This window comes from Octodon degus, unplaced genomic scaffold (assembly GCF_000260255.1).
Source record: "Octodon degus isolate 3935 unplaced genomic scaffold, OctDeg1.0 scaffold00023, whole genome shotgun sequence".
NCBI lineage: Eukaryota > Metazoa > Chordata > Mammalia > Rodentia > Octodontidae > Octodon > Octodon degus.
In genome coordinates, this window is record NW_004524599.1 from 13446570 (window position 1) to 13454516 (window position 7947).

The window sequence follows — 7947 nt, forward strand, 5'->3', positions numbered from 1 at the left end:
TATATATATCTTTTTCCCTTCTTTCGTTCATCCTTTTCCTAATGCTAATTGTTTCTTCCCTTTGAACAGATTCTTTGCTTTTCACAGTATCTTTTGTACCTTTCACATTTTATATACTATTTCAGCTTCTTACACTAGTGAGACAATATGATATTTACACATGTGGGTCTGATTTATTTCACTTATGCGTATGGTCTTTACTTGCATTCATTCACTTATAAAAGCCTCAAGTATTTTCCTTATAGCTGAGTAACACTCCATCATGTAAAAAATACTACATCTTTTTTATCCATTCCTGTTGATGGGCATCTGGGTTATTTCCAACATTTAGCTATTACAAATTATGCTGCTATAAACATGGGTGCATATATATCGCTGTGGTAGGTTTTCAATTCTTTTGAAAAATACCCAGAAGGGAAATAGCTGGGTTGAATGGGACCCCCACTCACAATTTTTTGTGGAATCTCCACACTAGTCTCCATAGTGGTTGTACCAGTCTACACTCCCACCAACAGTGGTGCTGCGTGGGAGCTTCCATGGGGTCCAGTGCTGCTCTCTTCTCAGCACACTTGGCTCTCTGTCTGGACATGAGCTCTACCTTGGCTCTTTCACTAATCAGCTTTCACTTTTTCTGCATAGCTCCTCTAGCATTTGTTATTGGTTGACGTCTTAATGATAGCCACTCTTTCTGAAATGAGATGGAATCTCAATGTTGCTTTAATTTGCATTTCTCAAATGACCAATGACGTTGAACATTTCTTCCTATATTTATTTGTCATTTGTATTTCTTCATCTGAGAAGTATATACTCATCTCAGATGGCCATTTTAGTATTGGGTCTTTGAATTTTATAACCCTCAACCTTCCAAACCTACTACAGGATAAATACCATACAGACCCAATTTTTCTTTTTATAATTTCTCAATGTTGTTCAATTTTAATCCTCTTCTTTACAAAAAAAAATTTTTGAATAAGTAATATGTTCACAGGGGCCAAACTCACGCACCCTAACTTGATGTATCTCACTATGCAATGAGGCCCAGTGAGAAATCTCACTTGCACCCCTGTCCTCATTTTCTCCTACTCTCCTGAACCTTGTGGTAAATTTACAGGGTTTCCTTTTATTGCTGGATGTGAGCAAACAAGAATATCTACTCCTATTTCCCTCTTTTCTTCCTTAAAAACGAACACTGTGCACACCCTCTCCACCATGCTGCTGTCCCTGAATGGTGTATCTGTAGGCCTTCCCGGGTGAGTGCACAGAGTGCTTTCTCAGGCTCCTGCTCACTCTGGCGAAGTGCTCCACTGTGTGCCCACCCCACTGACACACATGAAACTCCCTGGGGGATGTACACTTGGAGCATGTCCAGTACTTTGCTACTGAAAGCAATGTTGCCACACAATACCTCACTGGGTTAAGGAGTAAGGGCTTCTCGGACTGTAATAAACATTGCTCAGTTGTCCTCTGTAGGTGCTTCCTAACATCTGAACCAGCACTGGTACAGCACTACTCGCAGAGGACAAGGCACACAGCTGATTAGTGAAAGAGCCAAGCTAGAACTTACGTCCAGACAGAAAGCCAAGCGTGCTGAGAAGAGGGCACCACTGGACCCCATGGCAGCTCCCACACAGCACCTGCACGAGTCCCTGCAGATGAGATGCCCTAGTTCCTGCTGCCTTCCTCGCCCTCTGCTGTGTTTGTCTGTATCTCTTGTGCCTCCCCTGACAAGGGGAAAAGAATGCTTTCTGGACCTTGAAACTATGTCCATGGCAGCTAAGAGGATAAAGAGGTACATTCAAGGCAGGAAGCAGCCATATGGGAATGTAAACACTCCATTTCCAAGGCCCACCTTACCAGCAGGACAAATCATTCACGATTCCCACTTTGTCCCCACCTGGGGCCTTACAAACCTGGCAATGCCACCTCTGTGACCAACACACAGCCATGTACCCTGAAGTCTAGGGCTTCAGACTGCCAAGTGGGAGGAAACCATTCAAACTCTAAGTTAATGCTAAATACCACCTTTTCCTCTCACAGAGAGTAATAAAATCCTCAGTGTGAGGTTTCCCCAGTACAGAGTAGAAAATGTTAATACTGTTTCAGTGACAATGACTCCCTGTGCTGAAACATCTACAAGGTTATAAGGGAAAGAGCAAGCCTGGCCATCCCCAGCCGCCTGGCCACAGTGCAACTGATCCCAGAGCTGTCAGCCTCCTGGACCACGGAAAGACTAGCGTGTCAAAGTATTTCAGGCCACTGCTCTAGGACCCCTCTATGTAAAAATGCTTTGGATTCCAGTTTGGATATTAAGATGCTGTTATCATTTCTCTACCCCCCAGTGAGGCTAGAGACGAAGTACAAGCCAGCCCCACAGGCTGTCATTCTGAGGTGGGTATGGGGTCAGAGGCACTGGGGTAGGCAATGCTTACTAAGCAGCAGAGGAGACAGCCTAACAGCACCGCCTTTGGGGGTGACTCGGGGTGCAGACTCCCTGATTCAGTCTTCTTCACGTACATAAGCTGATCCCTACAGGCTACAGAGACAAGCCTCGCACGCCAGCCTCCTCCAACCCTGCCAGAGACTTGGATGGGCAGGGCAGCAACATATGCAAAGAACCTCCAGAGATCAGGATCAAATGCCAACTCCACCACTTGAGCCAAGTGACCTCAGACAAATTCGCATCTCACTGTCTCAATCTTAAGATATTAATAATGCCTCATACAGTTCATACCACAACTCAGCATGGAAGTGATGCAAAGAATGTGATACAATGCCTGGCACATAATAAACACTCAATGGAAGATATCTTAATTGAATGCTATGATAATTAGCCATTAGTCCTTTTTAAAACTCAGCTTTTTACAAATCATCTGAAGGTTCTAATTTATATTCCTCAAGTAATTTGTTATTCATTTACTATGTGCTGGGTACTGTGCTAGATACTCAAAAAGTGTTCTCTCAGTGCACACCCTGACCTAGGACTGGTATCACACTGTGCAGTAATTACTATGCCCAATTTACAGACAGAAAACATGGCCTCAGACTGCTTCTGTACCTAATCTTATACTCAAATTAGCAAATGCCAAGATCAGAGCCCAGCATGTCCAACAGCAGAGGCCCACACTGCCCTGCTCAGCACACACAGTGAGACAGCGTTCACTCTGGTCCCCACACAGTGCACCTGAAAGGCCCGGGTGGCATGGCCAGACTCCTTATTCTCATACAACAGTAACAGATAGTATTCAAAAAGAAAAAGAGGCATAGTCTAAGGTAAGGGAAAGACAAACACCTCCACACGCCACTTGTAGCTTGGGAGGGTTGTTGGGAGCCCACGACTCTAGAAGGAAGACAGTGAGTAGTAGCAGGCTGGGCACAGGAAGCAACCAAGCAACAGCAAGGAGGCCCAACAAAGCCTTCACCTTGCCAAAGATCTGGAGAAGAAGACAGCCAATAACATTTGCCCTGTGCAAAACCTTGTTGCTCCTCCTGCCTTCTGTACTTACAAGTGGGCAGCCCTAGGAGGGGCATAACCAAGGGCAGGAAGGGTGTTTGCAGCTGGGGCCGTCCCCAAGGAAGTGACAGCAGGGGCCAATCTGCTCTCCCAGCCCTAGGATCCTTGGAGGGGAAGCTATGAAGTATCATTTCTGTGACCACAAGTGGGTTTTTTGCTTTTAAACAACTGGGAGAGCCATGACTCTCCCCAGTCAGCAGCAGGCGTTACTCTAAACTGTGCACTGAAGCCAGTGCATTATAAAGGGAAATCCCAATGTTAGAGAAAGAGACTGTGCCTCAGAAAGGCTGTAAACCCCACAGGATAGAAGGAAATTAAAATCTTAAAAATCCGAAATCCCCACTTTAGTTGCGCTGAAAGAAATGATCTGCCAACATGAAAGTATACAGAAAACAATTGAGAAATGAGGGTGAATTTCACAAGCATAAAAACAGTCCAAAGGGTTATTTTCTTTCCAATTCTGAAATGATAACCTTTCCTATAATAGCCCTAGGATGCTGGTACAATTGAAATGTTAGCAGAAAATAATAAACCACATTTGGAGGGAGAAAAAGAACTGAAACTAAAGCAGCCGTAATAACAACAAATTGCCACAAGGAAATAACATGTTCTAATTTTTAATTTTACTTTTCAAGAACAAAGGAATCCAATGATAATAATAATAGAAGGTGAAAAGCCTATACTATAAAAACAAATATAAAAAAGTCGTTGAATATTCCCATGGCTTACAAGGTACTACCATTTGTTAACTAATTTAAAAAAGCTAATTTGAAGCTTTTAGCTGATCTTTGGTACCTGAAGTGTAACTAGACATGGTGCAACAAATGGAGAATTTACCACAACTGGGTCCTCAGAGTCTGCGAACAGGAGCTCGCCAGAAGGTAGTAGCAGGAGAGACGCCTGATGTTCATTATTTGTTTGAACATCAAGATTTGCACAGACCTCACAACTCAGAAATAATATTAAAATGGTTTCTTCTTATCCTTTCAGAACAGGTAACCTTTACTATGGGCTCAGAAGTCAGACTGCACGGGCTAAGCCTGGGCTCTGATCCTTAGCGGAGTTGTGCATCTTCATGACTTAACTTCTCTGTGCCAGATTTCCTACCTGAAAAGTGGAGACTATAATACCTACATCTCAGGTGTAGGTCAAAAGAAAAATTCTGTCCCTCTGCACTGGGTTTAAAATTGTTATCTCACCCTCATTATCATCAGTCTTTCTGTCATTAATCTGAATTACATGACACTCAGATTGACAGTGCCTAGTTAAATTTACCGCAGATATTTTTTGGAAATTTGCTGAAAAACAAGAAAGCAAGCAAAACAGGAGCAACAGCAAAACCACAATTAACTGGCACCTCTGAAACACCTACATTAGGAATAAGGCACGTTCCTCCAGAGCTCAGGAGAGCAGCCCAGGATCTTGGGGAGCCCTTACTGTTCAGGATGACACTAACAAAATGCACAGTCCTGTCTGTCTCCCGTAATGCAGAGACCCCCTCAGTTCGGGTCACCTTCCAGCCCACTCAGGGTGTCCTCTGGAAACCAGCACAGCAGATGTGAGAAGCCTGGCAAGCACACAGAGGGCCAGGCTTACACCCCGCTTCCAGCCACAGCTCACAGCGTGGGCACACTGGGTGAGTCAAAGACATGGGCAATGCATCTCAGGTATTTGTTTACTGGTTGAAAGAATTTAGAAATAATCATGGCTGTAAGGAAAAACAAAACAAAACAAAACAAAACAAGGATTTTTTTTTTTATAAGAAGACATTCTTGTACATGAACAGCATATATTCTCCACATAAGAGATAGATCTTGTGCTTTAATTCAATTCCAGAATTCTGCTAACTCAATGTTACAAACAACAACAAAAAAATGTATCTGAAGATTTATAATGATAACAACATTGATCTGTAAAGAAATCTGAAACTAAAAAGCCCAGGTTAACAACAGTTTAAAAACCAGAAAGCAACCCTGCCCACAGCCAACCTCCACTGAAGGAACCTCAGTGAGCCACACTGAGCCACAAGGGAGGAGAAAGACACTGCCACAGCACTTCCGCCAGTACAGAAGCCTCCTTCAGGAGAAACCTAGATGTCTGGCCCATTTCCCTAAACTACAGGACATGCAGCCAGCACAGGAAGTGCTTGGGATATGGCAAATGGTTGGTTAGGGGAACACAGGGTAAATCCAGTCTAACAAGGAAAAACACTTGGCATACAAACTCCTAATTTATGATTGGTTTTGCCATATAACAATAGACTTTGCTCCTATGATCTTAAGTACAAAATTAATAATTACCACAGTTCATCAATTTCTAAATAGTTCTTGATGATCTCATTATTGCTAATTGTATTACTGCAGCTAGGATGTCACACATGTTGCAACCAGTTCTTCTCCCTTGTGTAACAATACTGGGAATCTCTGGAGTAATAACCTCACCATACCCTACACCAAAAGACTGGGGACAGAAGCAAATAGAAACCAACATTCTGATCAATTAATGGGAAGGTAGAGTCTTGGGACAGCCACAAACAAAGACTTTCCTACACACAGAAGATAATCCTGAAGAATAGATTTTTCCTAGAAGGGCACTTATACAAGCCATATAGCTACCTATAACCAAAATTCACAAGGATCAATAAAATTTAAATTTTTTTTGAAACAGAAAATGTCAAGACAAGAGAGCACAATGCGACCTCAAACCTGCAGCCCATCTAAAACAAGTCCAGGAGACACTGACATGGAAGAAATTAGAAGTCACATATCTAAAACTTTGTAAATGATAGCAACTGAAGTAAAGAAACAACTCCATTGGACTATAAAGAAAATATTATCAGAAAAAATCTCTCAGGTAAAAAAGAAATGACAACCATAATGAAAGAATTGCTCAGCATGTCTAAAAAAAGATATAGATTTAAAAAAATACAGGAGCATAAAAAAATTATGGAAAATTTGAATAAACAATATAGGAAAAAATTAGAATATTTTAAACAGATTCAAAGAGCTATCCAGGTAATAAAAATTCCACTGAAAGCTGGCAAAACCACGTGAACTAAACTGAAGACAGACATTCAGACATCCTTATAGCTAGCGACTTTTAAAGAAAGGATCTCTTAAAAATAACAAGGAACCAGGAAATAACAATTCAACAGCTGCAAGATAAAGAAAAAAAAAAAAAATAAGCCTGATAGGTGTCCACGAAAAAAGCAGGACTCTACACAAATAACATGAAAAGACTATTTGCAGAATACCAGAAAATTTGCCAAACATGGGAAAATAATCTGACATATAGTTACTTAAGGCATATAGAACTCCAATTAGCCATACCCAAAATAAATCTATACCCAGACATATAATAATCAAGATTCCAGAAATTCAGCTCAAGAACAGAAAACTTAAAAATGTTAGAGAAAAGCAAAAGATCTATAAAATGGAAAGCCCATCAGAATCATGACAGACTTCTTAACACAAACCATCAAGTCAGGAAGAGCTTGGAGTGAACTATTTGAAGTCCTGAAAGAAAACTTCCAATTCAAATTAATGTACCTTTGCAAAACTATCTTTCAAAATTAACAGAGAAATAAGATATTTCCATGACAAAGAACAATGGAAGAAATTCATGACCAACAAACCAACCCTACAAAGAATACTGAAAGATATACTGGAAAGAGATTTTTAAAATAACACAATTCCAAGAACAACAACAAAACCAAACCACTAAGATGGGTAAACAACTAAATAGGGGACAAGTATAGAACAAACATCAAAAAAATAAAATGACAAAGATATGCCAATAAATGTCAGTTATAACCATTAATGTAAACGGTCTCAGTTCACCAATCAAAAGAAACAGACTGGCAGAGTGGATCAAGAAACAAAACTGAGAAGGCCTGTCTGCTCGACCTTCAGCAAAGCTGCTACCATGTTCTCTCGGGCGAACGTCGTTGGGCTGTCGGCCTGGGCCTTGTAGCCGCAATGGATTCAAGTCCGAAATATGGCAACCTTGAAAGATATTACCAGGCGAATAAAGTCAATCAAAAACATCCAGAAAATTACCAAGTCTATGAAAATGGTAGCAGCAGCAAAATATGCCCAAGCTGAGAGGGAGCTGAAACCGGCTCGAATATATGGAATAGGATCTGTTGCTCTATATGAAAAAGCTGATATTAAGGTACCTGAAGACAAAAAGAAACAACTTCTCATTGGTGTATCTCGGATCGAGGACTTTGCGGTGCTATTCATTCCTCAGTTGCTAAACAGATAAAGAATGAGGTGGCCACACTCACAGCAGCTGGAAAAGAGGTTATGCTGGTTGGAACTGGTGATAAAATTAGGGGCATACTTTCGAGGACTCATTCTAACCAGTTTCTGGTGACCTTCAAGGATGTGGGAAGAAAGCCCCCTACTTTTGGAGATGCGTCCGTCATTGCTCTC

General features: G+C 41.4%; 1 protein-coding gene and 1 pseudogene across 5 annotated transcripts in view; one reads left to right on the top strand and one right to left on the bottom strand.

The window, feature by feature from the left end:
• Fars2 (phenylalanyl-tRNA synthetase 2, mitochondrial) overlaps positions 1–7947 on the bottom strand; it is a 538274-nt gene that overhangs the window by 356211 nt on the left and 174116 nt on the right. The window lies entirely within an intron of this gene.
• LOC105741788 overlaps positions 7422–7947 on the top strand; it is a 2447-nt pseudogene continuing 1921 nt past the window's right edge.